Raw genomic sequence first — 26840 nt, 5'->3', positions numbered from 1 at the left:
AGTTGTAATAAACAACTGATTGAAAACCTTTAAAGGAAAATCTGGGTAATGAAATATTGTTAGGGATTCTCCACCTATTCCTGGATATCTAGAAGGAACACATGCATGCAGAGGACTTCATGCATGCCCAAGACTGTGCACACACTCAGGATGATTCAGGAAGGCCCTAATCTCTCTGTTCTAGTTAACCTTGAGAATATGCATAAGCAGAAAGTGAAGTCTGAATAAGGATTGTCAGTTGTCAGGCTGAGTTTTGAAGGCATAACCCAACATTCATACAGAATTTGTTCACAAAGATTAGAATACTTATTTGTTCCTGGCAGCTAAGGAAGTCTTTGTCCAATCATTGCATGACCACTAAGTTAATTGAGCAGAGACTGTAGTAAACACACATGATAAAGAATACAGATCTTACAGAATTGTATCAGAAAAGTCACTAAGCCAAAAACAATGACAAACAGCAATAACAATAGCCTTGGGAATATGTTCATATCAAGAATCACAACTGTATATTATTTAAGGTGTACAATTTTCAACCAAAAATTATGAGATGTGCAGAAAGGGAGAGAGAGACAGAATGGAGTTCTCCTAATTGCAATCATAGTTTACCATTTGACTGCTGTTAGTTCCATGTGTTAGTGACAGTTTAGTATCTATTTGAATACACAAGAAAATAATGTCAATAATATGTAATAATGTCCAATAAACACACATAATCTTCCATTTGACTTTAAGTCAAAAGTGAAGGGAACATTATACTATTCTGTGTTTCCATAATTTAATAAAAACAAAATACATCAGGAAATGAGATCATAATAATTCATAACCATAAACTTTGAAACAACATCAAACATTATACATATTTTATGTTCACTCAACCAAGCTTGAGGGCTATTCATGCCCTTCCGGTAAACCACTGCTATATAAAATAAAAATATCAGCTCTCATATTGACACTGTATCATGAGTAGACATGTTTATTTTCTTTCACTAGTTTCTGCTTTAGTAATTTAAGTATTTTTCTTATGTTAATTCTTTTGTCATTCTGCCATGTAATTCATATGACATAAGTTTTCTTTAACTTTTAGAGTGAAATTTCTAGGGACCTTCACATTTTACATAAGCTGTGAAAAACATCTTGAGAAGGAAAAAGAAACTGACATGTGAAATCAAATGTATTTTTTCATAACTTTTGTAAAGATTTCTGGCCTGGCGTGGCGGCTCATGGCTGTAACACCAGCACTTTGGGGGCTGAGGCGGGCAGATCATGAGGTCAAGAGATCGAGACCATCCTGGCCAACATGTAGAAACCTTGTCTCTACTAAAAATATAAAAAATTAGCCGGGCATGGTGGCAGGCACCCGTAGTCCCAGTTACTTGAGTGGCTGAAGCAGGAAGGCAGGAGAATCACTTGAACTTGGGAGGTGGAGGTTGCAGTGAGCTGAGATCACACCACTGCACTCCAGCCTGGGTAACAAGAGCAAAACTCTTCCTCAAAAAAAACAAACAAAACAAGATTTCAATAGTTTATTCCTATTCCACAATAAAATAAATGATAATTTAGAACCAAACCCAATTCTGAATTTAATTAAGGATAATGCAACATGGTACAGCTTTAAATATATGTGCTTTGAGATAGTGGCGGATCCATTCTACAATCTACGGTTTAAAAGGCATTGGGAAGTACAGACACTAGTCCTAGCTTACTCATCTAAACCATGAGGATACTAATATCTTCCAAAGTTGATCAAGCTTATTGTCACATCTGTAAATAAATTTGTGTAACTCCTAGTTGGTGATAATTAGTTTAACAAGAATATTTATGCAGTGATATATAGCTAATGGGGCAAATGACATTAAACACAATTAGTATGATTTTTTTTATGTATTTATACTCATATATACAGAAAAGTTAACTTAATGCTCATTCCATTTGAAGAATATTTGCAGTAATTTTGTGACAGATGCTTAATAAAAACCTAATTAATAATTCAATACTAAATTAATTACTTGGTAGACTTTTGAAAATTCCATGAGTCACCGCTCATGGTTACTCATACATATACATTAAACATCGCCCCAAAGAGGAAAACAATTTCTTTCCCTCAAAATCTAGAAAATTTATATGTTCTTAATATTATAAACTAGGTGAATAATTTTGAGTGAGCATTCACTTTGTATCTGATATGCCTTTGTTTCTTTAAAACCCTAAGTTGTTATTGATTATAGTCACTCTGTTGTGCTATCAAATACTATGCCCTATAATCGGATTGTAAGAAGGTATAAATGCCATTTTACATGATGTGATTATTGCCTATTTCACACCTGTATCAAAACATCCCTTATACCTCATAAATGTATAAACCTAATATGTACTCACAAAAATTATTTTTTTAAAAAAAAACAAAACCCTAAGTTGTATTAAGTCTGAAGCCCTATGAAGTGCCTGACTGATATAACTTAGTTCTAAGTTGGCTTTCCTATACAGTAGCTCATATTTTTTTTTTAGCAAAATAATATTTTGACCACTTTTATCTTCTCAGTGTCTGATACTGTAGCATATGTTTAATAAAATACTGTTGAATAAAGTTCATCCACTAGCATTATGGTCTTATTCAAGTTATACTTAAATATTAGGGAATTTTGATTAATCTTATGAATGAATTCAGTACTCTATGATGAAATGACTGAACTGTAAACCAACATTTCCTTTTAGTACTGATAATATGTTTAATTTCTATAACTTGAGTAAAAATGTTCACTCCCAAATTTTAGTATCAAATGCTCGTATCCCTAAAGTTATCATTTTCATAGGTCTGCAGCTAACTTTTTAAAAAATGAAATGTACATTCATTTTTTGGGGGGGTATAACACATTTTTTTAAATGACATCCTGAGGATATCAGCACAAAAAATGTGTTTCTATACCCTGAAAAAAAGTTGATTAGAGAAATAGAATAGATCAATTCAGTTACATAAAGTCAATTGAGTTATATAAAAAGTATTCCAAACCTAATAGTCTCTTTGTCTAATGTATTTCTTCACAGCAAGCCTCATTTCCTTTAACTATACTAACTCCCAGAATTACAATCCCATCTTTATAAATAAGAAAGAGATGATTTCCTTTTTTTAACTGTTGTATTAGGTGACTTTACTGTTTATTTGACTAAAACCTCAACACCTTTACCTTTCCTGATTAGTGTTACATATTCCATACCTAGGTTTACCGTGTCCTTTCCATTAAAATCATGCTGTTTTACCTACACTTCATTGATATATTGATCATATGTTTACCTTCTTAATGTCTTAATGTCTAACACAACATACATGAACTTCTGTGAATTTTCCTCTACATGCTTCTCTACTACCATCCTTTTCCTGTGGTACAGAAATAGAACTCTTAAAACAGGCTCAAACTCCCATTATCCATTCCCATGTCCCTTGTTCATGTCCCTTTATCTGTTCATCATGTTCCAATATGCCATAGTTTCCCATTTTCAAGACTCAGCTGTAGAAAGTGTTTTCTGATCTTCACAGAAAAAATTAGACTTTTTATTCCCTCGAACCCACATGATATGATAGCACCATAGACATTATAATATGTTTTACTAATTTATTTTCCTCTTCTAGATCATGGAGATTTAGAAGATGGTACTGTGTCATGTAAATAATTGCCTTCCTAGCACCTGACATTAATAGACATTTGGTAAATATTTATACTTTGATGAATAAATAAACTAATTCAACCAGAAAGCAATTCGATATTCTAATTTATTCTAAAATATGTACTTATTTTCTTATTTATTGCTTATATTATTACAGATATCTTGTAAGGTATAATCCATGTGCCCCAATAGAGTGGAAGGTGTTGGAAATAAATAACAGGAAAGGTCACCAGTTCAGCTCTGAAGTGTTAATCATTTACACAAGCATGGAAAAATAGAAAGTCTTTATTGTTATTATAATAACTATGCAATCTGCATTCCAAAAATCTTCTCAGTACATTAACTCTAAGGTTAAAAGAATAAACCAACACTGGCAGAATTTATATCAAAGTGAGATTGTGAAACTATATTTTTAAGAGAAGTTCTTTTGACTTATGTTGTTAGTTAAAAGATCTTTTTTTCCTCTGATCATTTCATACAGATTCTCAATTTTCAGATGTCCATGTGTGCAGTTTTCAGTCTTCTTGGGAAGTAACAAATCGAAGTAACTTGGTTCTGCATAATAAAACAGTTGCAGAGATTCAACTGACGACCACTGCCCTCACCACAAAAGTGAAGAAATATTCACATTCTGAGTCTAGTGCATAATTCTGAGTAGCACTGAGAAGCAAATAGTGCTATAATGAGGGGTTAATATGTTCAGTCTGTCTTCAAATTGCCTCTTTTGAAGAATCATTTGTTTTCTACTTGTCCAACTGAAATAAACTAATTTCTAGAAATCCTGATATTTCACACATATAGATAAGTGCTGACATTTCAGTTTCAGGATGCATCAATACATTTACCTTGAAGGCTACAGAAGATATCAAAATAAGATGCTGTAATAAATACTTAAATTTGACAGACTGTTGCCCTCTGGACCTGTGAATATTATTTCAGGTCTCTGCAATGATTGCACATTACTAGACAAATATTTACATAAACTCTATTGGGTCCATTTTATTATCTATGTCTTTTCATTTTCTGTTTTACTCATAATCTAAAGAACATCATACATTTTAAAAATCTTTTTGTATAGCATTTTAGATATTAGATGAAATATCCTTTTTCCACAAGTCATGTGACTATCTGCCCTCTTATTAAATTGTTGGCTCACTCTTTCCTGAAAAAATAAAAGTTGTTTCAAACTACTGCAGCAACTTTTTATGTTCTGAAGTGTTTTAATTCCAGGGGGAAGAGCAATATCCAGAAGTATAAGAGAAACTCTTACAAACTATGGACCAAGAAAGCTCTGCAGTGTACCTGGACAGAGGAACAAAGTGACTCCTCTCTATTCTTCACTCCCCAGTGTATGTGCCCTATATAGTCACAGAGAGACCTAGTAGTGAAAAGACACATTGTCTCTGCTTGAAGTTTATACTGGTGACCAATCACTGGGATACTAAAAATTTGTGAAGTTATTTATCTATTTTAGACGAATTCTCTGTTTCTGTTATAGCTAGTTTTCCCATTTTTCCAGAAGATTCTATAATATTATTTCTCAGTCATTTGTGACGTTATTCTCTACAGATGTATGCAGACTGTTCATCACACCTGAAGATACTTCTCACATGTGGCATTTGTGTATGTGTGGGGCGTACCCCAAGGTACAATTTAAGATCATATTCCCATGTGCCTCAGCAACAGAATCATAGGATTCAATCTCTAGATCAATTTCCTACAATTTCTGTAGGATATACAGCTACATATGAGACAACACCATGCAAATCAATCAATCAGAACCAAAAGACATAGTTGTTGAAGACTATAGTAATCTTCTATTTTGAAAGATATTCAGGGAATCTATAATAATTGTTTACTATGCTGATTAATTTATAACCCTTCTTGATTTTCTCCAAACAAATCTTAAATCAAAAATATCAAGGTGTAGTACTAAATCAACCTAAGACAGTATAATGCTGATCTCACACAGACATAAATAATGTGAAATCGAATGCAAATAATCTTTGCTTTCATTTGTTTTAATCTATCATGTTATGCACAAAAATATATATAAAGGAGTTACTGTGAGCTAGTCATTGTATGATTACTAGTAATACCTTAGTTAACAAAGCAAGAAGTTATGCAGATTAAATTCTAAGTGGGGAGACATAAAACAGATAAACAGAAACAATAAATATACAAATAACATAGTAGTGAGATGATAAATTTGGGAGTATAGAATCAAGCTTAATAAAGCAAAAAGGAATTCTTGGTTGGGTATAGAATGATAATATTACATTCCGTTCAAGACTGTAAAGAAATAAAGGGACCTGACTCTTCCCTGAGTCCGATTTCTTAGGGAAAATCATTCCAAGCAGAGAGGACAGCTAGTGCAAAGGCCCTGGGGTAGAAGAAACAAGATTAATGCTTTCATAAAAGAGTCAGGAAGGCCTTGTTGCTGGAGTAGAGGAAAAAGTTGCAGGCCAGACCATGTGGATCCTTGAAGACCACTGCAAGGACTTTGCCTTTTACTCTGAGTAACAGAGGGACCATTGGTAGGGTTTGGAACAGAAAGATTATATTATTTGTCTTAATTTTAAAGTAGATTTTTGTGTCCCTATGGTGAAAATAGGGGGTAAAGGGATAACAGTTTTCTGGCACTGGCAGTAATGCAGGTACTCAATGGTGTTTATTTCAACAGTGATGGTAGAAATTGGAAAAAAAAAAAAAGTACAATTCTAGATATATTGATAGTCAGAGCCAGCTTCCTACATGGATTACATTTTAAAACTTAATATATCAGGAAATATATTGGTGCTAAAGGTATTTTTAAAAATACAATACCTTGCTAGAGTTTGGAAGTTAAATTGCACAGAAAGAAAGTGGTGCTATACTCTCTCATATTCCCTCTGTTGGAAACTACATTTGCAAAATCTTGAGTGTCTTATTTTCTCACCATTTAGACCTCTACTATGATATTATCTCTTCAGCACAACTTTCCTAATGACTTTATTTTGAGTAGCATTCTCTATCATTCCTTTTCTCCTCTTAATCTGCTTTTTCCCCTTTCTTGATCTGCATTACTATTTAACATTATATTTCTATTTCCTTATTTTAATTTTTATTTATCCATTAGCATAGTGTGATATTTATGATAACAGGGTGTTTTTTTAACTTTTTTTTTCCTTTTGCTATCAGATCGCCAGTGTTTAAAGTAGTGTCTGTCATACACAAATTTATTTCAAAACTTCTGAATCAAACTATTTTTTTCTTGGTATCTTATTTCACATATGCATTTTTACTATTACACAAAAAACTACACTTTGTTTTTAAGCAGTACTAACACTATAAATAAAATGATCACATATAATAAACTGCTATATTCATACTTTATGAATATTGTCTGAGTTTTGAATTTGCTGCCTTATTCCAAGGCACTCCACAGTAGCTAGCTAAACGATAAAAGTAGAAAAAAGTAGAAAAAGTAGAAAAAAAGTAGAAAAAAGTAGAAAAAAAGGTGTATTCTGCAAATACACCTGCAGAAGAGGGGCCTGACTGTTAGCAGGAAAACTAACAAATAGAAAGTAATTACATCAACATGCATAAAAAGGACGCCCATGCAAAGATCCCATGCAAAGGTCATCGGCATCAAAGATCAAAGGTAGGTAAATCCATAAAGATGAGAAAAACCAGCATAAAAATACTGAAAATTCTGGAAAAAAAAAAACCAGAATGCCTCTTTTCCTACAAAGAATCACAACTCCTCTCTAGCAAGGGAACAAAGCTGGACGGAGACTGAGCTTGATGAACTGACAAAAGTAGGCTTCAGAAGGTGGGTAATAACAAACTCCTCTGAGCTAAAGGAGCATGTTCTAACCCAATGCAAGGAAGCTAGGAATCTTGATAAAAGGTTATAGGAACTGCTAACCTGGATAACCCATTTAGAGAAGAGCATAAATGACCTGATGGAACTGAAAAACACAGCAGGAGAACTTTGTGAAGCATACACAAGTATCAATAGCTACATGGATCAAGAGGAAGAAAGGAGATCAGAGCTGAAGATCAACTTAATGAAATATAGTGTGAAGACATGATTAGAGCAAAAAGAATGAAAAGAAATGAACAAAGCCTCCAAGAAATATGGTACTATGTGAAAAGACCAAACCTATGATTGATTGGGGTACCTGAAAGTGATGGGGATAATGGAACCAAGTTGGAGAACACAATTCAGGATGTTATCCAGGAGAACTTCCCCAACCTAGCAAGATAGCCAGCATTCAATTCAGGAAATACAGAGAACACTGCTAAGATACTCCTCAAGAAGAGCAAACCCAAGACACATAATCGTCAGATTCAACAAAGTTGAAGCAAAGGAAAAAATGTTAAAGGCAGCCAGAAAGAAAGGTCAGGTTACTTATAAAGGGAAGTCCATTAGACTAACAATGGATCTCTCTCTGGAAACCTTACAAGCCAGAAGAGAGTGGGGGCCAATATTTAACATTCTTAAAGAAAAGAATTTTCAACACAGAATTTTATATCCAGCCAAACTAAGCTTCACAAGTGAAGGACAAGTGAAATCCTTTACAGGCAAGCAAATGCTGAGGGGTTTTTATCGCCACCAGGCCTGACTTACAGGAGCTCCTAAGGGAAGCACTAAATATTGAAAGGAAAAACCAGTACCAGCCACTGCAAAAACATACCAAATATAAAGAGCAACCACACTGTGAAGAAACTGCATTGACTAATGGGCAGAATAACCAGCTAGCATCATGATGACAGGATAAAATTCACACATAACAATATTAACCTTAAGCATAAATGAGCTAAATTCTCCAATTAAAACACACAGACTGTCAAATTATATAAAGAGTCAAGACCCATCAGTATGCTGTATTAGAGAGACCAATTTCACACACAAAGACATAGGCTCAAAATAAAGGGATGGAGGAATATTTACCAAGCAAATGGAAAGTAAAAGAAAAAGCAGGGTTGCAATCCTAGTCTCTGATAAAACAGACTTTAAATCAACAAACATCAAAACAGACAAAGAAGGACATTGCATAATGGTAGAAGGGGTCACTGCAACAAGAAGTGCTAACTATCCTAAATATATATGCATCCAATACAGGAGCACCCAGATTCTTGGAGACCCACAAAGAGACTTAGACTACCACACAAAAACAATGGGAAACTTTAACACCCCACTGTCAATATTAGACAGCTCAATGAGCCAGAAAATTAATAAGGATATTCAGGACTTGAACTCATCTCTGGACCAAGGGGACCTAATAGACATCTCAGAACTCTCCACCCCAAATCAACAGAATATACATCCTTCTCAGCACCACATTGCACTTATTCTAAAATTGACCATGTAATTGAAAGTAAAGCACTCCTCAGCAAATGCAAAAGCATAGGAATCATAACAATCTCCCAGACCACAGTGCAATCAAATTAGAACTCAGGATTAATAAACTCACTCAAAACTGCACAACTACATGGAAACTGAACAACCTGCTCCTAAATGAATACTGGGTAAATAAATAAATTAAAGCAAAAATAAATAAATTATTTGAAACCAATGAGAACAAACACACAACGTACCAGAATCTCTGGGACACAGCCAAAGCAGTGTTTAGAGGGAAGTTTACAGCACTAAATGCCCGCAGGAGAAAGTGAAAAAGATCTAAATTGACACCCTATCATCACTGTTCAAAGAACTAGAGAACCAAGAGCAAGCAAATTCCAAAGCTAGCAGAAGACAAGAAATAACTAAGATCAGAGCAGAACTGAAGGAGATAGAGACACAAAAAAACCCTTCAAAAAAACAATGAATCCAGGAGGTAGTTTTTTGAAAAGATTAACAAGATAGATAAACCACTTGCCAGGCTAATAAAGAAGAAAAGAGAGAAGAATCAAATAAACACAATAGAAATTGATAAAGGGGCTATCACCACTGATCCCACAGAAATACAAACTACCATCAGATAATACTATAAACACCTGTGTGCAAGTAAATTAGAAAGTCTAGAAGAAATAGATAAATTCCCGGACACATACACACTCCCAAGACTAACCAGGAAAAAGTTGAATCCCTGAATAGACCAATAACAAGTTCTGAAATTGAGGTAGTAGTTAAGAGCCTACCAACCAAAAAAGCTCAGGACCAGATGGATTCAAAGTGAAATTCTACCAGAGATACAAAAAGGAGCTGTTACCATTCCTTCTGAAACTATTCCAAACAATAGAAAAAGAGAGACTCCTCCCTAACTCATTTTACGAGACTAGCATCATCCTGATACCAAAACCTGGCAGAAACACAACAACAACAAAAATTTCAGGCCTACATCCATGATGAACATTGATGTGAAAATCGTCAATGAAATACTGGCAAACTGAATCCAGCAGCACATCAAAAAGCTTATCCACCACAATCAAGTCAGCTTCATCTCTGTGATGCCAGGCTGGTTAAACACACAAAAAACCAATAAATGTAATCCATCACATAAACAGAACCAATGAAAAAAAACATATGATTATCTCAATAGATGCAGAAAAGTCCTTGGATAAAATTCAGCACCCTTTCATGTTAAAAACTCTCAATAAACTAGGTACTGATGGAACATATCTGAAAATAATAAGAGCTCTTTATGACAAACCACAGCCAATATCCTACTGAATGGGCAAAAGCTGGAAGCATTCCCTTTGAAAACCAGCACAAAACAAGGATGCCCTCTCTCAGCACTTTTATTCCACATAATATTGGAAGTTGTGTCCAGGGCAATCAGGCAAGAGAAAGAAATAACGGGTATTCAAATAGGAACAGAGGAAGTCAGATAGTTTCTGTTTTCAGATGACATGGTTTGTATATCTACAAAACCTCACTGTCTCAGCCCAAAAACTCCTTAACGTGATAAGCAACTTCAGCAAAGTCTCAGGATACAAAATCAATGTGCAAAAATCACAAGCATTCTATACACTAATAATAGAGAGCCAAATCATAAGTGAACTCCCATGTACAATTGCTGTAAAGAGAATAAAGAGAATTCCTATTTTTAAGAATACAAGGTAACAAGAGATGTGAAGAACCTCTTCAGGGAGAACTACAAGGAAATAAGAGAGGACACAAACAAATGGAAAAACATTCCATGCTCATAGATAAGAGGAATCAATATCGTGAAAATGGTCATACTGCCCAAAGTAATTTATAGATTCAATGTTATTCCCATCAAATTACCATTGACATTCTTCACAGAATTAGAAAAAAACTACTTTAAATTTCATACGGAACCAAAAAAGAGTCTATATGGCCAAGACCGTCATAAACAAAAAGAGCAAAGCTGGAGGCATCACACTACCTGACCTCAAACTATATTACAGGGCTACAGTAACCAAAACAGCATGATACTGGTACCAATACAGATATATAGACCAATGGAACAAAACGGAGTCCTCAGAAATAAGGCCACACATCTACGACCATCTGATCTTTGACAAACCTGACAAAAACAAGTAATGGGGAAAGGGTTCCCTATTTAATAAGTGGTGTTGGGAAAACTGGCTAGCCATATGCAGAAAACTGAAACCGAATCCCTTCCTTACACCTTATACAAAAATTAACTCAAGATAGATTAAAGACAAATGTAAGGCCGGGTGCGGTGGCTCAAGCCTGTAATCCCAGCACTTCGGGAGGCCGAGACGGGCGGATCACGAGGTCAGGAGATCGAGACCATCCTGGCTAACACGGTGAAACCTCGTCTCTACTAAAAAAATACAAAAAACTAGCCAGGCGAGGTGGCGGGCGCCTGTAGTCACAGCTACTCGGGAGGCTGAGGCAGGTGAACGGGCGTGAACCCGGGAGGCAGAGCTTGCAGTGAGCTGAGATCTGGCCACTGCACTCCAGCCTGGGCGACAGAGCGAGACTCCGTCTCAAAAAAAAAAAAAAAAAAAAAGTAAGACCTAAAACCATAAAAACCTTAGAAGAAAACCTAGGCAATACCATTCAGGACACAGGCATGGGCAAAGATTTCATGACTAAAATACCAAAACAATGGTAACAAAAGCCAAATTGACAAATGGGATCTAATTAAGCCAAAGGGCTTCTGCACAACAAAAGAAACTATCATCACAGTGAAGAGGCAACCTACAGAGGGAGACAATTTTTGCAATCTATCCATTTGACAAAGGTCTAATATCCAGAATCTACAAGGAACTTAAACAAATTTACAAGAAAAAAGCAAACAGCCCCATCAAAAAGTGGGTAAAGGATATAAACAGACACTTCTCAAAAGAAGACATTTGTGTGGTCAACAAACACATGAAAAAAAACTCATCATTGGAGAAATGCAAATTAAAACCACAGTGAGATACCATCTCACGCCAGTTAGAATGACGATCATTAAAAAGTCAGGAAACAATAGATGCTAGAGAGGATGTGGAGAAATAGGAATGCTTTTACACTGTTGGTGGGAGTGTAAATTAGTTCAACCATTGTGGAAGACAGTGTGGTGATTCCTCAAGTATCTAGAACCAGAAATATCGTTCTACCCAGCAATCCCTTTACTGGGTATTTACCCAAAGGACTATAAATCATTCTAGTATAAAGATACATGCACATGTATGTAAACTGCAGCACTATTTACAATAGCAAAGACTTGGAACTAACCCAAATGCCCATCAATGATAGACTGAATAAAGAAAATGTGTCACAGACACACCATGGAATTCTATGCAGCCACAAAAAAGAGCAAGTTTCTATCCTTTGCAGGGACATGGATGAAGCTGGAAACCATCACTCTCAGCAAACTAACACAGGAATAGAAAACCAAACACCGCATATTCTCACTCATAAGTGGGAGTTGAACAATGAGAACACATGGACACAGGGAGGGGAACATCACACACCAGAACCTGTCGTGGGGTGGGAGGCAAGAGGAGGGATAGGATTAGGAGAAATACCTAATGCATACGGGCTTTAAAATCTAGATGACGGTTTGTTGGGTGCAGCAAACCACCATGGCATATGTCTATGCAGCAACCCTGCACGTTCTGCACATGTATCCCAGAACTTAAGGCATAATAACAATAAAAAAAGGAAAAAAGTGACCTGAATATCTTTCTTAAAAAGTTAACTTTATAAGTAATCATGAGATGTTATTAGTGATTTTTTTTAAAGTTCTGCAAACACCATGCTATGGCCTGGATTATTCTTGTGCTATCTAAAATGATGCACAGCACTTTCTAGTGAAATCATTTTATTAACACACAAATAATAGAATTTATCAGTTCAAACTTTACAATGACAGGTATCTACTATTAGGTTGGTGCAGTAGTAATCAGTTTTTCCCATTACTTTTAATTATGAAAAATATTTTAAACGGCCTGAGAGAAAAGACACCTAACAACAAAATATGCTGTAAACCTTGATGTGACATAAAAGTCACAAAAAGTTTTTAAATATTTTTATTGAAGTAGAGTTTATGTAGTATGAAATGCACAAGCTTCCCTTTTGCGGTTTGTTTAGTTTTGGTGAATGCATACATCTTTGTTATTTACACCACTATTCTATCACTATAGAGTCAAATATTAGTCTTTTCCTGATTTTTTTTTTTTTTTTTTTTGGCCAAAGTCAGATCATAGATAAATCAGAAACAAATCCTCTGTAAAATGTATTAACTCTCAATTCCTCTGCGTTTGTCAGAGAGCAGGCGTCTCCAACCCCCAGGGTGTGGACAGATACCTAAGCATCCATGGCCTCTTAGGAGCTAGGCCATGCAGCAGGATGTGAGCTGCAGGTGAACCAACATCACAGCTTGAGATCCGCCTCTTGTCAGATCAACTCCTGCATTAGATTTCGGTAAGAGTGCACACCCTATTGTGAACATGTGCACATGTGAGGAATTTAGGCCATGTACTCCTTATGAGAATCTAAAGCCTGATGATCTGAACTGAAAGAGTTTCATCCTAAAACCATCCTTTTCTCCCCACATCTACGGAAAAATTGTCTTCCACAAAACCAGTTGCTGATGCCAAAACGATTAGGGACTAAGGTAGAGTCTTGGTGTACACTGTTGAACATCTAGGGGTTGTTCATGTGGAAGGCTGCGAATATTCAATAGATAATAGCTTTTGGTATGAAGAGTGAATGACATATAATATTAGAAAGCTAGAGTTCTGTTGAAAGATTTCATTTGTACATAGAAAATTTTAGTACTGAAGTTTTCTTTTAATGCTAATAATTTCCCCATTATTCAATTCTACATTAGCACATCTTCTGCCTCAGTTTCTTCACTCAAACATTTGTGTATAGGCCAGTTTAAACTGTTGTGGACTGTAGGGATATGAAACTGCAATAGAAATTATATATGTAATTTAAATTGATGAAGCTCTGGAAGAATGCGAGCCCTCATCCTTTATTTGATAGAGGCCTCCTATTACTCCCAGGTCCCTCACAGTATTTTTGAAATAACAGCATGGAATCACACATTTACATAAATAAAGCTAGCCAAGAGAAAAAATAACAAAACAAGGAAAATATGGGAAAATGCTTGACAAATAAATGAAAACTTGGGAATTTTGCTGAGCTAGTAGTTTTTTTTTTTTTATGCTTTTGCTTTTTTATTGCATCTATGAATATAATAAATTTTACAGCCGGGTATCGCAGCTCATGCCTGTAATCCCAACACTTTGGGAGGCCAAGGCGGATGGATCACGAGGTCAGGAGATCAAAACCATCCTGGCTAACACGGTGAATCCCCGTCTCTACTAAAAATACAAAAATTATCCGGGCGTGGTAGTGGGCACCTGTAGTCCCAGCTACTCGGGAGGCTGAGGCAGGAGAATGGCATGAACCAGAGAGGTGGAGCTTGCAGCGAACCGAGAGTGTGCCACTGCAGTCCAGCCTGGGTGCCAGAGCAAGACTCCATCTAAAAATAAATAAATAAATAAATAAATAAATAAATAAATAATAAAAATAACATAAAATAAATAAATAAATAAATAAATTTTGCTATTAGCAATTTCAAATTAAGTACTTCAAAAGAAAATTAGAAAAATGAAAAAAATCACTTCCTCATGTATTCAAAGAAATGTGAGAAAATAATTAGGTTTTAACTAAAAAATAGCCAACTTAAAGCAAAATAAAATATTTCCAGATGTTTACACTATGGAATATTAAAAAAAAAAAATCAGAAGGAACATTAGAGAAAGAATCTCATGGCCAAAACAGTTAAGAGAAAGAAAATATAAAAATTAAAGTAATACATAGAAAGCTGAAAAAATAAATTTAAGGCCTATATGCTCTTCAAGGTCTCATTCTCAGCTTTCTGCAAGATATCTCTGCTTGAATATCCTGCTGACACTTAAAACTTAACATGTCTATAACCAAGTTCATTATTTGCTGTAACTTCTCTATATTTCCATCATTGTCAATATTGCCATTATACTCTTAGCTCAGCAGGCTATTAAATATACAGTCATCTTTGATTTCTTCTTGTCCTTAGTCAGCCATATCTCATCTATCAAAAATGTTCTTCCAAAGCATTTTTTAAATGTGGTACCTACTTTTAGTTACTACAATCAGAACAATTTCACATGTCACAGTCACTCTTCTAGAACAACCACTATAAAATGCCTCTTCTGTCAAATTACATCTTCTTTTATTTGTCCAAATAATAAAGCAAAAGTCATTTTAATTAAATACATCTGGAGTCCAAATGCAGCCTCAATTTATGCCTTAAAAAATTAAAACCATATTTAATCTAAGTCAATTAAAAATATATACAAATTCCCCAGGTCTCACTTCTCTTCTCCTTCTTTTTTTTCTGCATAATTCTATGCACTCCTAACTGTTCAGCTGACTACCTGAATGTAATGACATCAATATCTATTTCTCCTTTTCATATCCTGAATTATCTGAATTCTACCCTCACAGGTAAAAGCTAACATGTGACCTTAGTTTGCAATAACATCTTTCTAAATTCTTTATACTTAATACTCAATTTTATGAATTAGATATTAAAATTATTATCTCTAATAAAAAATTTGAAATTAAGGCCTATATTGATTAAACTGATGAATGATGGAGCCGGGAAATGGATTCAGGTGGGCTGTTTCAAAAACTCACTTGTTTTTAATAACTGTGGTCTTCTACCTCTCCTTTATTCAAATTAACAAAGGTTTAGCTTCCTACTGATCATCTCCATCTGATTATTCTATACTATCTTCCAAATTATTTGTCCTGAACAAATCTACTATTTTCACAGGCACATTGTTCCAAACTCTCTCTCCTATAAGAAACGTGGCACAGGAACCAAATGCTTCTGGCTCATTCTAAAGCTAAAACTGAAACTGAACAGCTAAAACTAAAACTGAGCAGTTCTCTGAGTTAGGTAAGTTACTCAACATCTCTAAGCCTCTAATTCCTCAGTACTCCTTTGCATTAGGAAAGTCCCTAGAATAAATGTCTTCCAACAGGTTATATAATAAACTAAAACTAACAAAGAAAAGAAACAAAAACAAAAACACTCTTAATTTTATTGTTCTCAATGTATTTTTTCTACTCTTTTCTATCCCTATCTTCCTCTCTTCCTCCCTTTCTCTATGTCTTTTCCTTTCTTTCTTCCTTCTTTTCGTCCTTCCTTTTTTCCTTTCTCCCTCTCTCCCTCCTTCTGTTCCTTACTTCCTTTATTTTTCTTTCATACTTTGTATTCTGTTTCAATCCGCAGGTTATGAATAGATTTATAATTCAAGTCTTAGCTAAACTGCCACCTCTGCAAACATGTCATCTCCATCCTTCCAGTTTAGAATAAAAAAAAAGTTTCTCAACCTTAACATTATTGACATTTAAATAATAACAGCTTTATCAATATGTAAACTATATACTAAAAAATTCCCCATTTAAATATATCCAATGAGAAGATTATTTTTAGTGTTTTCACTCATCTGACCTGAGATAATTTACATCATCACAAAAGAAAAACTATACCCATTAGCAGTTACTCCACATCCTGCTCTGTCCATAACCCTTGGTAAATACTAATATAGTTTCTTTTGCTATATAATTGCCTATTCTGAATATTTTATAGAAATGAAATTACAATTTTGTGGTCCTTTCATCTTGGTTTTCTGCATTCATTCATTTTATAACATGTATCAGTATTTAATTACACTTTATGACCAAATGACATTCCATTTATGAATATATCACAATTTGTTCATCCATTCATGATAGATATCTGTGTTATTTCCAATTTTGTCTACTGTGAATAATGTTGTTATGGACTCTTATATACAAGGTTTAACATATAAACTTGTTCATCTTTGGTATATGACTAAATTTTTGGGTCATATGGTAATTCTAGTTTTAAAATGCCTTCCCATGATGTATGAAGGTTTCAATCTCTCCACATTCTCATAAACAGTGGTTATTGTCTGTCTTTTTAATTTTGCCAAACATTGCTATAAAGAAATAATGGAGACTGGGTAATTTATAAAGAAATGGATTTTAATTGGCTCATGGTTCTGCAGGTTTTACAGGAAGCATCGTGGCTTCTGCTTCTGGGGAAGCCTCAGGAAGCTTACAATCGTGGCGGAAGGCAAAGGGTGAGCCAGCACTTCACATGGCTGGAGCAGGAGGAAGAGAGAGAGAACATGGAGATGCTACACACTTTTAAATGACCAGATCTCATGAGAACTTTATCATTATACAGTAACAAGGATGGTGTTAAACCATTGATGAGAACCCCACCCCCATGATCAAATTGCCTTCCAGTAGTCCCCATCTTCAACACTGGGGACTACAAATGAACATGAAATTTGGGTGGAAACCATATCATTCTGTCCCTGTTCCATTTCTCATGTCCTTCTCACACTGCAAAATACAGTCATGCCTTCCCAGCAGTCCTCCAAAGCCTTATCTCATTCCAGCATTAATTCAAAAAGTCCAGAGTCCAAAGTCTCATCTGAGAAAAGGCAAGCCCCTTCCAACTCTGAGCCTGTAAAATAAAAACAAAAAAACAAAAGACAAGTTAGTTACTTCCAAGATACAATGGGAGTACAGGCATTGGGTAAATACTCTCATTCCAAAAGTGAGAAAAGAGACTACATTGAAAGAAAGGGGCTACTTAGGCCTCAGGCAAGTCTGAAACACAGGAGGGCAGTTATTAAATCTTAACGCTCCCAAATAATCACTTTTGAGTTCATATCTCACATCCAGGGCTCACTGGGGTGAGGTGTGGGCTCCCAAGGCCTTGAGCATAATGGACAAGAAATCTTATCATATTGCAGTTTTGATGTGCATTTTCCTAATAACTAATCATGTTGAGCAGGTTGTCATGTGCTTATTGGCCATTTTAATGTCTTTTTTGGAGAAATGTCTATTCAAATCATTTGCCTATTTTAAAAAAATGTGTTGTCTTTTTATTGTTGAGTTTGAAGTGGCCTTTTAAATTCTAGATACATATTCTTTATTAGACACTAAATTTGAAAATACGTTCTCTAATTCTGTGTGCTACGTTTCATCTTTCTTTATAGTTTAAATCTAGTCTTTCAGAGGACAAGATTTTCAGTTTAATCAAGTGTGATTTATCTATTTTTTCTATGATTTCATTCACCTTTGTCATGTCTTAGAAATCACTGCCTAATCGAAGGTTACACAGATGTATTCAAATATTTTCTTCTAAGAGTTTTATAGCTTTAGCTTTTACATTTAGGTATCTGATTTATTTTCAGATAATTTTTGTAAGTTGTAGGCAGTAGAAATCAAACTTCATTTTTTGCATGTAAATATAGATATATGGTTGTCTGAACACCATTTGTTGAAAAGACTATATTTTATGATGATTAAATTATCTTGATATCCTTGTTGAAAATTAAATGTCCTTAAGTATAAAGGTTTTATCTTATCACTAAATAATATTTATATTTATAATTTTTATAGCTCTGTGTGAAATTGATACTATTGTCATTATTATTATAAATTCTTTGTTGTCTCTAGAAAAAAATTTGTCTTATTATCTCTTTGTCCAATATTAGTGTATCATTTTTTGGTCACTGTTGTCTCTAGAAAAAAATTTGTCTTATTGTCTCTTTGTCCAATATTAGTGTATCATTTTTTGGTCACTGTTTGTATTTTCCATTATTTTATTTTTAACCTATTTGCTTGTATGTGAATCTAAAGTCTGTCACTTTTAAATAATACAGTTGGCTTACACCTTCTAACTACACTGTAAATCTCCACTTTAAAAAAAAATTATTTTAAAATTTTTAATTGTGATACATATACTCAATATACAACTTGCCACATTAACCATTTTTAAGTGTACAGTCTGTGGCATGAAGTATATTCACATTGTTGTACAACCATCGCTACCATCCATCTCCAGATCCTTTTTATCTTGCAACACTGAAACTTTGTGCTGATTAAACACTAATTTCCCATATCCTGCTTTTACCAGTCCCTGGTAGAAGGGATTCTTCTTTCTATTTCAATGAATTGGACAACTATACATGTCTTATAAAAATGAAATTATATAGTATTTGTCTTTTTCTAACTGGCTTATTTCACTTACCATAATATCCTCCAGTATCATCTACATTGTAGCATTTATCAGAATTCGCTTCCTTTTTAAGGCTGTGAATAACATTTATTGACTGTACATACCTCATTTTGTTTGCCCATTAATTTGCTATTGTATACTTCCATTGCTTCTGTCTCTTGGTTATTGTGAATAATGTTTTATGAGCATGAGTGTACAAATATATGTTTGAGACTTTGCTTTCAGTTCTTTTTAGGATATACCTAGAAGCAAAATTGCTGGATCATACAGTAGTTCTAATATATGTTTGAGACTCTGCATTCAATTCTTTTGAGTATATACCTAAGAGTGCAATTGCTGGATCATACAGTAATTCTATTTTTAATTTTTTAAGGAACTGCCATATTGGTTTATGTAGAAGGACCATTTTACATTTTCCTCAACAATAAACAAATTTTCCAGTTTCTCCCTGTCCTTGCCTTTGTGATTAAAACGTTTAATGCATTTTTATGTAATTGCTGATAAGATTATAATTCATGTCAACAATTTTGCTATCTGATTTCTACATGTCTAATGTGATTTTTTCTTTGTTTCTTCCGGCATTGCTACCTATTTTGATAAGTTCTGCCTTATTTTAAGGCAGTAATGAGTTAAATAGATAATTTTTATTATACTATTTTAGTTGTGTATTATTTATTTTAATTTTTAGGTTTTACTTTTTTAGTTGCCCTAAACTCTATGATTAACATTTTAATTTAAAACAATCTAATTCACATTAATATAGATGTAATTTCAATAGTATACAAGTGCTTTACTCTAATAAATTCATCAGCAGTTCTATAAATTTTATTTTTTCAATTCCCTTTAACTCATATGAGAAAAATTTATTTACAAACTAAAAACATTTATACTACCATTATATTTACCTATGCAGTTATTTTTATTAGTGTTTTTAAAGGATTATTTGAATTATCTATATTCCTTTCATTTCAGTCTGAAGAACTCTCTGTAGTATTTCTTTTAGAGAATGTCTGCTAGGAACGAATTCTCCCAGTTTTTCTTTATCTTATAATATCTTAACTTCTTTTTGTTTTTAAAGTATCGTTTACTAGATAGTTTTTAGTTAGCAGTCTTCCTTCTGCATTTTGAATACGTCAGCTCACTATATTCTGTCTCCTATCATTTCTGATAAGAAATCAGCTGTTAAGTTTACTGAAGATAACTTGTACATGATCTTTTGCATTCCTTTGATGTAGCTAGTTGTGGATTCTTGAAATCTGCCTGGAGTCTGTTGAGCTTCAATAATTACAACATAATTTCAAATGAAAAGTTTTCAGCCATTATTAATTTTTTTTTCTGTCTCTTTCCCTTCTCATGGTTCTCCAAATATCTGTATGTTTGTATACGTGATTCCTCCCCAAGACATTTATGAGGTTTGTTCTTTTTGTCTTTTTCATTTTCTTTTGTTCTTCAGACTGGCTAATTTCAATTGCTATATATTCCAACTTGTAATTTTTAAAAAATTTTGACTTTTATTTTGATACAGGATGTAGATGTGCAGGTTTAGGATATGGATATTTGCATGACGCTGAGGTTTGGGGTACAGATACCATCACCCAGGTAGTGGACATAGTAACCAATAGGTAGTTTTTCAACCTATACCCTCCTCGTTTCCCTCTCTAGCGGTCTGCACTGTCGTTCCTATATGTATGTCCATGTATGGTCAATGTTTAACACCCACTTATAAGTGAGAACATACACTACTTGATTTTCTGTTGTGTTAATTCACTTAGGATTATGACCTCCAGCAACATTCACGTTGTTGCAAAGGACATGATTTTATTCTTTTTTATAGTCGTGTAGTATTCCATGGTGTATATATAATGCATTTTCATTATTCAATCCACCATTGATGGACACCTAGGCTGATTCTATGTCTTAGCTATGGCAAATAGGGTAGTGATGAACACGCAAGTGAATGTGTCCTTTTGGTAGAAAGACTGCATTTCCTTGGGTATATACCCAGTAATGGGATTGCTGGATTGAATGGTAGCTGTGTTTTAAGTTCTTTGAGAAATTTCCAAATCTTTCAATAGTGGCTAATTTATATTACCAACAACAGTGTATAGGCATTCCCTTTTCTCTGTAGCTCAGCAGCATCTGTTATTTTTTGACTTTTTAATAATAGCCATGCTGACTGTTTTGAGATGATATCTCATGTGGTTCTGATTTTCATTTCTCTGATGATTAGTAATGCTGACCAGTTTTTATGTTTGTTGGTCACTTGAATGTATTCTTTTGAGGGGTGCCTGTTTATGTTCTTTACACATTTTAAATAGGGTTGTTTTCTATTCTTTTGTTCACTACTTCTAATATGCTGCTGAATCCTTCCAATAATTTTTACAATTATTTTACTTTTCAACTCCTGAAATACAATTTAGTTCTTTGTTATACTTTTTATCTCATTAGTGACATTATTGATTTGGGGACACATTATTCTAATCCTTTCCTTCTTTTAAGACATTATTTAATAAATGTATTTGTAATACTAATTTAAAGTCTTTGTCTAATAAGTTTATACCTGGGCTTCCTCAGATACAATTTATACTGATTGCTTCTTTAGCCTGTGTATGTGAGATAATTTCCTACTCTTATGTGTGTCTTGTGATGTTTTATTGTAAACTAAAATTTTAAAATATCATATGGCATCTCTGGGAGTCAGATACCCCACTCTCAGAGTATATTGCTGTTATTATTTGTTGGTGATGTTTCTGTTCTTGTTATTTGTTTAGTGACTTTCCTGAGCCAGTTTTATACAGTCTCTTTTCTCGTCATGTCAGCCTATTGAGGATTCTGCTCAGTTAGCTTAATGGCCAGTTAATGATTTGACAGAGGTTTCCTTAAATGATTTGAGCCACTAAGTCTCCCAGGCTTTGTTGAGTGGCTATGTATGAGTGTAGGGAGGATGTCTGCAATGCTCTAGTAGGCAGTATAAACTCTGCCTTAGCCTCAACTTCTTACTTTCACAGTAAGCTCAGTGTCAGCTAGAAATGAGAGATCAGAGCTTTTTCTTGTCTTTTCTGGACATACATACAGACATGTCTGTGTCCATGTCCTTCTCTATCCCTCAGAACATGTTTGAGCTTTGCAAAGCACCTTACGTACATCTCATTTTTAATTTTTACTTCTAATGTTTTGGTCTTACTATACACAACTGGTAACATCACTTCCAGCAGCTACGATATTAAACAATTCCCTGTTTTTTTCAGCAAACACTCGGGTTAGAACTATTTGTACAGAGTTAGCTCTTAGGTCAAATAAAGGCAAAGTCCTGTGAATGGAGCTTCTCTGGCAGGTAAAAGAATGACAATTTTTTTTAGGAGATGAGGCTTTTTATTAGAGCTCCAAAACATGTTCTTACACTTCCACTGGCTGTTAGACTTCTGTTTTATATAACTCCTATAGTCACAAACCTTTTGGTTTTCAGGGCTGCTATAGAGCTGGGGATCAAGGTTTGGGAAGAAGGCATGTTAAGACATCACAAGGCTTGCTTTACTTACAAGATGCAGCCAGTTTTCTTGAATAAACAACCTGTGGATTTTCGCAAGCCTTGGTTAATTTCTAGATCTGAAAAGGTGATTCTGACAAGCTTTTCCAGCTTTCTTGTTGCTTTTATAGATGACCAGCTTTTCAGATGCCATTATTCCATCATTATGGAAGGACTTCTAACTATTCATGTTTTGAACCAGATAGTACTTGTTGCGGAGATCTGTCCTGTGAATTTTTAGATGTTTAGCAGCATTTTGGCCTCTACTCATGAGATACTAGTAGCATACTCTGCCACAGTTATAAAAACCGAAAATGTCCTCGCAAAATCACTCCTGGTTGAGAATCACTGAAACAAGTGATCCCATATACACTACGCAGAATTATTCACTTATTTTTTTTGTAGTAGTTTTCAAAATTCATAATTAAATTTTGTTTGTTGAAATACTGATCTAATAGCTTATTACCTCATTGCATTGGTAACTTCATGATAAAAGAAGTTATCCATATCTTTTTGACTACTTTTCTATGTGTAACCAGAAGATAACTGAGAAATGTATTGGCTGTAGGATATTTATGCACACTTTTCTACATCTTGGATGTACATTCTTTATTTCTTTGTTTTAAAATGATAAAAATACTTTTAAAGAATTTTGCAATTTTTAAATTATTTTGTGGAACTGAAAATTACCAGTCTTTTCTAAAAATGTTCATTTAGCCAAATACGTGAGGTATAGTAATAAGCAAAACAATTGCAAATAAGATTCTGAGACAAGATTCAAAACGCAATTTTAATTTCAGGAAGCAGTCAACTTTAACTTCTGTTACAATGCACATATAATGATTTACTGGTGCCTGCATATATCTGCAATATGTGTCATTAATCTAGTTAAAAAAAAAAAAAAGTTGAATCTTTTCTTACTGACTGTATTCTGGAATGTTTTAAACTTTTGCCTACCTGTAGTAAGTTTCTGGAATCTTGCTGTTCTCAAGTTTGGGAAGTAAATTTTAGGGAAGTACTTGTAAGAGAGAAGGAAGGAAGAAATCGGTCAGGCAGGAAGTTAGGGTGGGTCCTCAGCAAAGCTCCTTTGAATTAAGGACAGCCTGAAAATCAAGCTGCAGGCCCCAGTTAAGAAAGAGCCCATGTCCTTGAATGGAAACACCTGCTCTGTGAAACCAGATAAATCAATTCCACTCCTCTTTTGGAAACACTTCTCTCTCCTTTGGTGTGCCCCTGTCTTATTTCACATGTTTCCTCCCTATTAGTCCTTACTTTTCACCCATTTTATATATACGTATCTCCCTGTGATTGGTTGGGTCAAGGTCCCCTCCCAAGCCTTTACTTAAGACCCTGATTGGTTCCAGGCCAAGGTCCTGGACCAAGCCTTCACCTCTGCCTCCAGTTGTTTCTTTTCACTGTTGTGTCTCTTTTGAGTGGTGCTTTCTCCAAGACAGCCTGCAGACCAGTTGGCACACTCCTACCTCTTCTGAGTCCATAAAAAACTCTCAAGCTTAGCCCCATAGCTCCCAACCTTCCTTCCAGTCCTGTCTCCTTGCTGAGAGCTTTTCTGTCGCTTAATAAATTTGACTGTGCCAGCCGGGAGCAGTGACTCAGGCCTGTAATCCCCGCACGTTGGGAGGCCAAGGTGGGTGGATCACAAGGTCAGAAGATCGAGACTATCCCGGCTAAAACATGGTGAAACCCCAACTCTAGTAAATATACAAAATTAGCCGAGCATGGTGGCATGCCTGTAGTTCCAGTGTGTCCAGAGTTGGTTCCTGCTGGTGGATTTGTGGTCTCGCTGACTTCAAGAATGGAGCCAGGGACCTTCACAGTGAGTGTTCCATCTCTTAAAGGTGGCACAGACCCAAAGAGTGAGCAGCAGCAAGATTTATTGCGAAGAGCCAAAGAACAAAGCTTCCACAGTGTGGAAAGGGACCTGAGTAGGTTGCCCCTGCTGGCTAGGGGTGGCCAGCTTTTATTCCCTTATTTGTCACCTCCCATGTCCTGTTTCTGTCCTATCAGAACACCCTTTTCTCAATACTACCCGTGATTGGTTACTTTTAGAATCCTGCTGATTGGTCCATTTTACAGAGTGCTGATTGGACCATTTTACAAACCTCTTCCTAGCTACAGAACACTGATTGGTGTGTTTTTACAGAGTGCTGATTGGCACATTTTACAATCCCCTTGTAACAGAAAAGTTCTCCAAGTCCACACTCAGACCCAGGAAGTCCAGCTGGCTTTGCCTCGCACCAGCTACTCAGGAAGCTGAGGCAGGAGACTAGCTTGAACCCAGGAGGTGGAGGCTGCAGTGAGCCTAGATTGCGCCACTGCACTCCGGCCTGGGTGACTGAGTGAGACTTTGTCTCAAAGCAAACAAACAAACAAACAAACAAAAATGAATAAATTTGACTCTGCCTTACTCTTCAGTGTTCATGTGCCTTATTCTTTTTGGTTGTAGGACAAGAACCTGGAGCTTGCCCACCTTGGAAGTAAAAGAGCTGTAACACTTTCTCCCACCCATCAAACAACAGTAGTGAAAAAGCTGCAACACTTGCTCTAATACTAATAAGATACAATTTTATAAAAAGTTTCACATGAGATATAAGACTCTGGGCTCCATACTTAACTAGATTTATGGCAGTTTTTGTTTGGTTGTTGTTGGTGGTTGTTTTTTAATTTTGTTTTTCTCTCCCTTTCCTCTGTATCTCAAAAGCAAAAGAAGACAGAGCCCTGCCAATATTTTAAAAGCTAGGATTTTTAAAATATTTTAATGACTATTAGAGTCTATAATTCTAAAAATATTCAGAAGTCATATTTGATTACATTATTCAGAAAAACTACTAGAAAAATAATTTTTAATATCGACATTATTTGTCATGTTATGGTTATTGATATATTTCATCAATTAAAGTTCAAGAAACATATGCCAATTTCATATGTGAGAATGCTTTACTCTCTTTACCACAAATTGGGAGTGTTCTTTTTATCATTTCTACATTACTTGGTTAAAAATGCCTCATTTTTAAAATTTTGTATTTTATTGTGATATTATATATTTTCTGATTAATAAAAAAACCTGTATATACTTAAAATGTATTATCACTATAATTTTAAACACTTTTCACAAAATTTTTGCCCGTAAAATATTGATCATGTTGACATGTGTTACTAATAGGTATTTGTTGGTAATATATATTTGAATACTAAGATATTTTTACAGGTGTTACAGATTGATGATTTGGATTTTACAGTTTTATATTTATTAACAGTTACTTATTTTTCTTAGAAATTGACTGATGGAGGCCGGGCGCGGTGGCTCACGCCTGTAATCCCAGCACTTTGGGAGGCTGAGGCAGGCGGATCACGAGGTCAGGAGATGGAGACCATCCTGGTTAACACAGTGAAACTCCGTCTCTACTAAAAATACAAAAAATTAGCCGGGCATGGTGGCGGGCGCCTGTAGTCCCAGCTACTGGAGAGGCTGAGGCAGGAGAATGGCATGAAGTGGGGAGGCGGAGCTTGCAGTGAGCCGAGATCACGCCACTGCACTCCAGCCTGGGCGACAGAGCAAGACTCCCTCTCAAAAAAAAAAAAAAAAAAAAAAAAGAAGAAATTGACTGATGGTATGTGTTTATGATTTTTTAAATTATTTCTGCATTTCAGGTGCCTAGAACTGCCTTCCTTTTAACAATATATTTATGTGTAATTTCTTTAATTTTTAAAATTTGGCTACTCTGTAATTTGTGTTTTCATACCTCATATTGTTAGTTCAAAATATGAGATAAGAAATTTTTCCAAATAATTCTATTGACATATTTTTTATTGTTTTTATTGACTATTCTTCTTTTTCTGGGGCATGATTCCTGCTCTTTAATGTACAATTTTTTATTTCTTCATTCGAACCTATATGGAAAAGAAGCAATCTATCCCTTTTACTTGGACATATTAAAGTTAAGGAATGTCACTCTATATGAACTTTAAAATTGGTTCGTTTAGTTTTATAAAACTTCCTGTTTTAAATTTGGTGAAATTTTAGATAAATTTAGAAAATAACTGTGCAGTGTCTATATTCATCTGAATGTGCTTGAATGCTTTATCCATCTTTC

Source organism: Macaca nemestrina, chromosome 3, assembly GCF_043159975.1.
Source record: "Macaca nemestrina isolate mMacNem1 chromosome 3, mMacNem.hap1, whole genome shotgun sequence".
NCBI classification, from domain to species: domain Eukaryota; kingdom Metazoa; phylum Chordata; class Mammalia; order Primates; family Cercopithecidae; genus Macaca; species Macaca nemestrina.
The sequence above is the reverse complement of the archived record's forward strand: the minus strand, read 5'-3'. Positions refer to the sequence as shown.